Source organism: Dipodomys spectabilis, unplaced genomic scaffold (assembly GCF_019054845.1).
Source record: "Dipodomys spectabilis isolate Male_0828 unplaced genomic scaffold, ASM1905484v1 ptg000515l, whole genome shotgun sequence".
Taxonomy (NCBI): domain Eukaryota; kingdom Metazoa; phylum Chordata; class Mammalia; order Rodentia; family Heteromyidae; genus Dipodomys; species Dipodomys spectabilis.
The window spans coordinates 2,004,601-2,015,383 of NW_024871192.1; positions in this window are offsets into that span (position 1 = coordinate 2,004,601).

The following is a 10,783-nucleotide window of genomic DNA, read 5'->3' on the forward strand; positions in this document are numbered from 1 at the left end:
CATCAGAAAGGATGACTTTTCACAAATCTTAAGGAAAATGAAAGGCTTGGGAAAATTACAATAAGAGAAAACAGAAAGGAATGCAGACAAAGAGCAATATAGGTTTCATGGATTCATTCATTTATGGTAGCTAGAAGGTGCCCACAAATCTACAAGTAAACAAGACATATTCTACCTCATCCCAGTTAGAATGGCCATTATCAAGATAACTAACAACAGCAATTGCTGGCATGGATGTAGCCAATTGGGAACTCTATTATACAGTTGGTGGGAAATTAAACTTGTTCAACCACTGTGGAATGCAGTACGGATTTTCCTAAAAAGATTAAATATAGATCTCCCTTAAGACCCAGTAATCCCCTCATGGGTAGTAATCCAATAAATAACAATCTCACATGAAAGCTACCAGTATAACCATGTTCAGTGCCCCGGCCCAGAGTTCAAGGACTGGAAAAGTTACCACTGCTGGTATTTGTTCCCGCAAATATGAACTGTTTGACATAAGATACCAAATCAATCTATTTGAAATAGCTAGGATAGGACTTAAAGGTAGTGGGTGATAAAATGGCTTCTTTGTTGAATATTAAGAAAAGATGTAGGCAGTCCAAGAAAAGAGATATTTTTTGTTGTTGTTGTTGGTGGAGGGGCTTGAAGTCCTGGCTTGGGCACTGGCCCTGAGCTCTTCAACTCAAGGTGAGTGCTCTATCTCTTGTGCCACAGTTCCTCTTCTGGTTTTCTGGTGGTTAAATGGAGATAAGGATTCTCAGGGACTTTCCTGCCCATGCTGTCTTTCAACCACAGTCCTCAGATCTCAGCTTCCTGATTAGCTAGGATTATAGCTGGCACTAGGCTAATAATGGGGAATTTTAGAAAAGAAAATGCACCTCTTCACTTGTGTCTAGACCACAGATATCACTATTAGAACACTTCACCTTCAACTCATTTCATCAGACATTTGTAAATTTTCTCTTTTTGTACATGTAGGAATACTGCAGTCAATATCAACTCAGCTGTGGGATTGGATCGATTGTAGGAAAATTGCTAGCACCTAAATCAAGGACTATTACATCAAAACAAATGAGACCCTCTTTTGGAATAATTGTTTTCTCTTTTTATTACAAATCTTTGCTTGATTACTTCCTAATGTGATATTGGACCTCTTAATAGAGTGGTGACATTTTCATTCTCGTCAGCTTTCTCCCACATGTGGTAAAATATTTAAGAATTCAAAGATGTCCATTGATAATTTATTAAGCTGACCTCTAAGGAAATGTGCATTTCTGGAATTTGGTCAGCTGTCTTGTTCTTACATGCACAGGCTTTCTTTGATTTGTTTGTTCTACAAGGAATTATACTTTCTAATCTTTGTGTGATCAATTTTAGTCTCTCTGATCAGTCTTTCTGACCCTCTCTCTGGAGTCTCATTTCAGTCTGCCTCATAAAAAATATATTATTTATCAACAAAATGACTCTCAGCTTCTGTTTTTTGCCTGACATCGTGTAGTCTGTGATAGCAGCTCCATAGCAGACAGTGCTTACTGGAGTTTTTTGTTTGTTTGTTTGTTTGTTTTGTGTGGGTTTTTTGTATTAGAGGTCTAGGACTACTATTCAAGTTAGTAGCTTCTCTGGGTCCCAGTGATCCCCTGACCTAGATTCAACAAAGGACAGCTGACTAAATTCCTGTTTAAATTTTCTCAAAATGAGGCAATCTGGCATCCTTGCAAAGCGATCAATAATCCTCTGTACCCACTTACAGAAATATTCTATCAAGATGGCTTTTCAAGGTTGACTGTAAAAATTTTTCATTTCCAAGTCACCACCATAAAGTAGATCATATTCCTCAGGGCAGACTTTTGGAAGGAAGGTTACCCTTCCTTCCTTCTCTTATAATACATCAAACCATAATATTCTGCAGTTGTGGCCAGCCTGGAGCACATTTTCCTAAGAATATTTTGTAGTGTAAAAGAGGACCAACTATCAAAATAAAGGTGAAAATACTCGTCTACTACAGACTGATTTACCTTGCTTATATCTGTTGTTATTTTCATTATATTAGGATTAGACAAGTGGCAAAGGATTAATGGAATAAACATTCAGTTTACTTTCATATATCCAATATAATACACTTAACCCCTTAAGGAAAATTAAATCCAATTGTAGAAACAATGTCAGAAATATAAAATAAGCTTCAATATGAATAATCTGTCACACATACACCACCATCTATTCAGAAATTCAGTCTCTCTATAAATACTTATTTGGTACAAGATAATAAAAATTTAATTAATGAATATGATTTCTAAGTATCATCTGAAATACTCCTCGTATATATAATTATATATAATTTTTAGATGTCACCTAGACAGGAATTTAACATGCATGTAGAAATCAAATTTCCACAACTTAACTGATATTAGAGGAGTCATACCCTTCTGTATTGTGTGGTGTGAAGTTTACCACAGTGCTGAACCTTTCCACATAATACCAAGAGTCATGCACAATAATTTATTATTTGATGTTAAGATAAGTGCTGAGTGTAGGATACACTTTGTATTAATACATTAATTCACACAAATGAAACGATGATGATATTTGTTTAAATTCTAATGCTTCTCAATTTTACAATTCATGAAATATATTATTAAAATTAGTTTCACTTTTTCATTTCTATAAATGGAGAAATTAAAATTATCTATTAAACATTCAATATTAAGATATCAATAATAAATATACTATTATTAAAATGATATACTATTAAAATGTGATTTGAATTATAGTTCTAACAAATTGTAATGTAAACAACATTTAATAGAATTATGGATAATACCTTTTATACTTACCAGCTTGTTATTGTTTCCTAATTGTGTCACTTGTTATTCTTGGTACAAGTCATCTATTCACCTTATTTGTTTAGTTTTCTATTTTGTCTCCATTGGTTTGCTGATTATGCATTTTGTTTTTTCTTTTTAGTGACTGACATGAGGATGAAAATCTGTATGTTAGTTTATTATATCTGATGTTAAAGTCAAATTGCTGCTCTCCACAGCTGTTCTACACTTCTTTGTATAGTATAGAATTTTCCATAGTCCCATCGACTGTATTGATGCTCTCATATATTTTATTTTATTTTTATTTAAATTTTATTATCATGGTAATGTACAGAGGGATTATAGTTACATAAGTAAGGTAATGAATTCATTTCTTTTTTAACTTGTTACCCCTTCACCCACTTTTCTCCCGCTTCCCTCGCAATGCAACTCCCAAGATCATTTCCAACATATTGTTTTGTGAGTATCGCTGTTGCATAGGTTCCCTCTTTGTCCATTGTCTCACCATTTTGTTTTTTTTTCATTTCCTTTCCCCAGTTCAGATCAACATATTTACAATACCCAGGGTATCAAAATCAAATAGTGACTAAAGAGGTTACACCTTAGGTGGGGAAAACACAAAATGATAAAAATAAATCACCTAGTACATTAAGAACAACAACAACAAAGAACATATCTTGGAGTTCATTTCTCTTAAAATCACCTTATACGGTCATATGTACATAGCTATTGAACTATTCTGCTCATCTAGTAAGATTATCCTTGATGTACACAATAATGCTCCCCTATTACCCAGTAATCCCACTTCTGGGAATTTAACCAGGTGACCACAAACAAGGCCACACTAAAGCTACCAGCACAATTATGTTTATCACAGTAATATTTACCATAGCTAAGATATGGCATCTAATTTGAATTACCCTTTCTTTATCAGAGGGTAATCAACTTGAATGTTATCCACCTATACAATATTTTTACAATATACTTGTCATTATTTTGAAAAAAACATATTTTATTATTTTCTCATAGTAAAACAGAAAATAGTTTAATTCAATTGAAAGTTCTAACTTTCAAAACCGAATAATTGTTAACAGGACAGAATATATGTGTTCTTCAAAATTCCTGTAACTACTAATTATTCATTTTCAAATTCTGAACATTTCTTTCAAGAGACATTCAAAGCAGTACATTTTTGCATGTTATTTAATTCTGCAATAGATGCAGTTTCCAATGGGGTGTTACATATTGATAAGTCAACAGAAAATATAGCCACATTTTAGTAGGGGATAAATCTATGAAGTATTTATAAAAATTGATTCCTCAAAAGTCAACATTTGTTCATCAGAGTAAGCTATTATTTCCATGACCATCAATCCTAAGCTTTTATGCCATAAAGTCATCCCACCCCAACAGTTTCCAACTTGTAAGGTGTACCTTAAAATTCCCTTAATTCACATCATGAATAGCTTATGACTATTGGGAAAAAATTCTACACTTCTGCTACATTTCTGATGGCCTTCCTATTGTGGAAAGAACACTACACTAAACTTTGCTGCAACATTTCCCCATCCACCGCCAGTGGTATTCTTGAAATCAAAACACTTGCAAATATTATTTATATTTATACTTTTTTAACTATCATAGATATTCAGGAGGCTAAGATCTGAAGATTATGGTTCAAAGCCCACTCAGGCAGGAAGGTTCCTTAGATTCTTATCTCCAATAATCTTCTCAGGAAAAGAGAGACACAAGTGGCCCTGAGTTTGAGGTGGTATAGCACGAGCCTTGAGCACAAACAGGCTCAGAGAGAGTGGCTTGACACAGAGTTCAAGTTCTAGGACAAACCAAAATAAAATAAAATAAAATAAAAACAAGTCCCAACTCTAGCATTTTTCTCATTGTATGCAGAGGCCCATAATTTAAGAAATTGCTTAATGTGTTAGGAATAGATAGAACCAAGAAGTCACACATTTACCCTCTTCATACCATGTTACACCAAAGCACCAAAAATTGCTTTTTCTAAATGTATAAATTAATATCATCGATTTGTTGGCAACTCTGTTTAGGTTATTCACATTACTTTATACATGAATTCTTGGAATTATCTATTAACTAAGTTCTAATTATACCTTGCTTGAAAGTGTATTTTAAGAAAATAGAATGTCAGAATCATCCGTGAATTTGTCAATTAAACCCTCTACTTAAAAAGAATTTTATAGTATCCTATAGAATATGAAATTACAAACAAAAACAAAATATTTATTTTAAATCTAAATTCTAATTTAGCAAGCTCTACAAAATCCTACATTAGATGAACTTTGTAATTTTTCCAGGCTTAAACTTTTGTAATCTGTCATCATTTCTTTGGAATCCAACAGAATGATGCTTACTTTTTCAAATTTTTGGTTAAAATCATAAGCCGATTTCCATCTAGGAATGTTATATAATGAAGAGAGCATTAAAAACACAACTGAGTATTATTTTTAAGAATTTTTATTTTTTTTTGTTTTTCATATCTCCTTTCTATCCCTCCCCTTCTCTTATCCTATTCTTTTCTTCTCTCAATATCATCTTTAAAATTACATAATTTTTATGGGTTTTACTTTTAAATTTAAATTTTTGTTTTTCCATTTTCCTTGTTTTTTCAAATCTCTCTCCTATCATTCTGTCCACTCCATTTCCCTCTCTGAGATTAGGACTTGGTTAAATTCACTCTTCCTTTACCTCCCCAAATCCCTTTACTCCTATTTTTCACATTTTTCCCTAAACCTCATAATTTCTGGTATGCCAAATTCTTCTTTGCTCTTCTTATCCAATTAATCCATATATGCTTGATGTTGAACAGATTGTATCTGTTGAATTAGATTGTATCTGCAGCAACTATAGGACTTTGGTTGAACCTTGTCTTAAGATAGTGTTCTAACACAAGACTGGTGACTTGCATTTTAATAGGAAACTTGACTTCTCAAAACATAATGACAAAATTAGCCCAAACATCCAACTTTGTACGCCTTTCTTGTTGTTTGGTATGTTTCATTGAGACAAAATTATACTACCTGGTCCAGGGAAGGTATCACTATGCAATTCCACTTTCTAACCTCCGTCTTAGTCTGAGTGCTAGAATTCCAGGCTTTTATCACATTGCCTTGCCCTAATTTGTTGGTTTATTTAATCTAGAAACAGGCTAGCAATTCTGAAATTCTCCAATGATCTTATCCACTAGGCTGATTGCTCAGACTGTTTATGTACAATTTTTAAAGATGTTCTAACATTTGACACAGGATATGAACATTTTCAGATGCACCTGCAGGGGTCTCTGATTCATTCCTCCATGGATCTGATCCATTTAATCATGATTACTTAACTCTTTTATTATCTCTGTTCCCTACCTATGTAATAGTCTCAAACATTTTTGAAGAATGTTCACTTGAGGACTTTTTAATATTAGAAAAAGTCATTTAATCTAGTCTTATTCAGGACATATTTTCTATTGTTTTCTAACTTTTCTACATATTCTGAGAGTTGTTTCATTTGTGTATTTGTGTGTGCACATATAAGTGCCTCTGTGTGTATGTGTATGTTTGTATGTATGTATGCAAAAGCCTCAAGCTCTTATTCAGCAATCTTGATCATGACTGATATTTCATCTCTTGATCCATTCTCCCAAAGCAGTTTTGGCTGGTTAATTATAGATAGTGTCTCAAACACTGTTCTGCCCAGGCTGGATGCAAACTGAACTTCCCAGACGCCTTTACCTCCTTAGGTTTTATTTTTTCCAGCAGTATCAACGTTAACACCAGATATATTTTCGTGAGTGTGAAGTCGAAGCTCTAGCCCAGATTTTTAACTCAAGAATGCATATAAAGATAGGTGAACATACCTACTACATATCCTGAGTATATACTGTTAGAAATGTGAGCTTAAGCTATGTGCCATTGTCTTATGCCTATAATCCTAGCTACTCAGGAAGCTGTGATCTGAGGATTGCAGTTCAAATCCAGCACGAGTAGGAAAGATTCTAAGACATTTATCTCCAATTAACCACCAGAAAACTGGAAGTGGTGCTGTGGCTCAAGTGGTAAAGCACTAGCCTTGAGCTGAAGAGCTGAAAGACATTGCCCGGGCCCAGAATTCAAGACCCCCCCCCCCCCATGAACATAAAAATAAAACAGAAAGAAAAAACAAAGAAAAAGAAATGGCCTATTTTTCCAGTTAAGTCCATGATCTCTAACTTGCTTTGGAACCAGAATTATTCTTCCATTCTACGTTTTACAAATTTGATTGATTAACTAACATGATTTAGAGCTAAAAGATGAAAGAGAATGGCCTCATCCTTCATTTTCCACGTAGTAGTAGTGCTTTCTCTATATCACTCCCATAGTTCTACATACTGGCCTTCGCTTTATTGTTTCAAAGTTGCCTTCTATAGTACTATTCTTTCTCCTATTATTCCTATTGTTTCTTCTACTGTTAACTTATGTACACTTGGGAAATAATGCACAACACACACTCACAAAAAACAAAACCAAAAAACGAACAAACAACAACAAAAATAAACGTTTCTGAGAAATATATTCCCACTAAAAATTGGCCTTGATTTTTGAAGTACTTATGAAATTTGAACTTAAAATGCTCCTGGATAATGGTTTTTCATAATTTTATTATAAAAATAGTGTACAGAGGGATTAGAGTTACATAAGTAAAGAAATTAGAACATTTCCTATCTAGCATTGTTACCTCCTCCTTTGTATTTCCTCTGCTATCCCATCCTTCCCCATCTCCCCAACTCCCCCCTCCGCTCCCCAACTTGAAAAGTTCGTTTTCTACATAGTGTTTTGTTCATCTCATTGTTACAAAAGGTCATACTGTATCCTTGTTTCAGCATTTTGTTTTTTCCCTTCCCCTCCCCACATTAGATAAATGTATATACAAGATGCAGGGCACTGACATCAAACCCAGTGAAAATAGGGATTATATCGTGGGGGAAGAGCATAGAAGAGAAAAAAAATATCACATAGTACATTTCAGATACATTAAAACAATAGCAAGAAAGAAAAAATGCATGTTGTGTAACTATCTTGGGGTTCATTTCACTTAACATCATCTTATATGCCATATGTATATGAATAATATTTTTGTATACCTTTTAAATTCCATATTTTGTCTTTTCTAAGTTGTCTCTGAAACTAGTGTTACCTCATGTCCAAAGATGTCTTTGTGGTATTTCAATGAAGCCAGAAAATATTCATTTTACCTCGAGCAGCACCATAGATTGTTATTGGAAGTTAAGTGGAAGGAACTGTTATTGCAAGTGGAAACTGATCCCAAGAGAGGAATTGAACATAGAGAAATGACAAAGTTCCAGTTAATTTGTGCTGTACTTTTTACTGTACAAGAAAATAATCCAAGGCTTGAAAATAATCCAAGAAAACTCTGCCCCTGAATTGTCCGAGTGGTTTATTTACTCATATGAAACTGTATCATGAAGCCACATTCCTAGATCCCTAAGTGAGTTTCTTAAGATGGCATTACTTTTTCATACTGTTACTATGTATTATAATTCAGGCCAGGTGGTAGAAAGAAGTGGAACATGATACTAAGTCCAGGAAGGCTAACATTCCTATCACATCACTAAGGAAATATAGTGTTAAAACCTGCAGGACTCATAGGACTGTTACATGTGAAATTGTTACATAAAACATCATTAACAGTCATCTCCAACACCCATAATATTCTGCTTCCACTTACAAGCTGAAGAGCCAAATATCTAAGCCTTTTTGTTGATTGTGTATGTTTCCTAGGAAGAAAGAAGGAGGATGTGGGATGTCATGGTGGAATAATATGTACGTTGGCTCCCTGTCCACATTTTCTGCATTTTTAAAAAGTACTACTGATGAACTCTCATTTACATCTAATTGACTATGCTATCTGCACAAGATGCAGATATATGAAGTCATTTATTCTGGTGGATAATCACATACATTAACAAATTCCATTTCTGGAAAAAAAGATACTAGGTAAGAAAGTATAAAGTATTGTCGATAAAATGGTTTCTTCTCCTAGCAGGACAAAATGTAGTATTGAAATAATTACTCCAGGTTTCTTTGAGATTTTATGTTGTCTCAGTATCAAAATGTTCTCTAATTCCTTGGTCTTGGCTAATTTTTTAAAATAGATTTTTTTAAATAAATAGCAATTTTTAATTTTTTTAAAAATAATTTCAAATAATTAGTAATTTGTTGTTTGCTTTTGGCAGGCATACAATAAGACTGCATTAACATTGTGTGAGTTGAGAGGCTACATTTTTATCAGAATCTAAACATAATGAAAAATAGATGATTTTAAGGCAAATAGCTTATATGTTTTTCAAATTTAATGACAGGATAACAGGTTATAGTAGAAAGAATGCTAAACAGCAAAATATCTTCCCAATATATCTATCATCCCCAAATATCTAATGCCTCAAATGTAGATTTACAGTATATATATATATACATATATACATATATACATATATATGTATATATATGTAAAATAACCACCTTTCATCACACAAGGAATGCATATTTGAATAATTATCAGATGGGAGAAGTATACTCAAATAGGTACTTAAAAGTCCCACTTGTATTTCGAAAGGGACATGATAATGTAAGAACCAGCACAAAGATGTACAGAAACTACATTAGAAGATAAAGGAAAAGACAACAACCCAGATTCTGAATTTTCTGGAAAGCGGAAGCGGAAGTAAATGCCTTTTCCACTAAAATCATCTGAAAAGTATTTCAGCTCTGTCGGTGGCTCGATTTTAATCTAGTGAGACTTCTTTTAGATTTCTGTCCTTCAGAACTGCAAAATGATAAGTACAGATGGTAAAATCCACTTAACTTGTAGAAATTAGTTACAACACATTTAGTTTAGTAAACTAACTCAACTACAGCCTTTTCCTGATGCAAATACAGGGACAACATATGTCCTTGTTTCTGAGAATAAGAAAAAGTTGCCACTGGTGTTGTACACATGTATGATGTACATACTACTAAGGGCCTTGCATTAATAAAGTCTGGAAATTCTAAATAATATCTAAATAAGAAGCTCCTTATCTTTATATTCACATAGGGGTATTACTAAGTACCAAAGTTATGTAGAAGGCTAGGGTAATAAAATGGAAATGAAATCTGTCTCCTAATATTACAAAAATAATTTATGTCATTTTGAGGTACACTTTCTAAAATAATAAAAAATAAGGTAAAACAGAAACAGAAACTCAATTTTTCATCCTTCCTAACATTCCAAGAGAAATTAGAGAATCAAATAAAGATATAGCTATCCCAGGATGGTATAAGATGTTACAGGATCACTAGATGGTGAAAAAGAAGATAACAAAAATGGATCTCCTCATACAATGGGAAACAAAATCTACACCTTCAGATTGAGATATAGCTAGAAAATAGTTTCCCTTATGGTAAGTCTTTGATATTTTAGTTTGTTTACACAGCAACATTCCTTTCAGGAAATGATTTTATTAATACTCAAGGGTTTGCAGCTTATAACCCAGCAACAAATAATGCCTCTAAATGTAAACAAGCATGATACTAAGAGTAACCAAGCCTACTTCCATTGCTATAGCTGATAAATAAGAATGATCTTGAGGAATAGTCAGTCTTGAACTTTCTCAAATCTTTCCTCTTCTCCAACATGAGAAGTCCAAGGCAAGATATGTAAAACATTAACAGAGGATTCTTATATGTTTTATTGTTCACACTAAAGCAAAAACACTTGCACACTTTGCGAGCCTGACTTTAAAAGAGTCAGACCCTCACAATTATTTTATAGACAAAAGTTTACTGCTTTGGCTTAGATGTTTTCTAGCCTTTTGGTGTTGCTCTCTATTATTTTGGCAACTACATTGAAAAACAAGATAAATCCATCATGCTTATGTTGGATTGCTCAAAGTC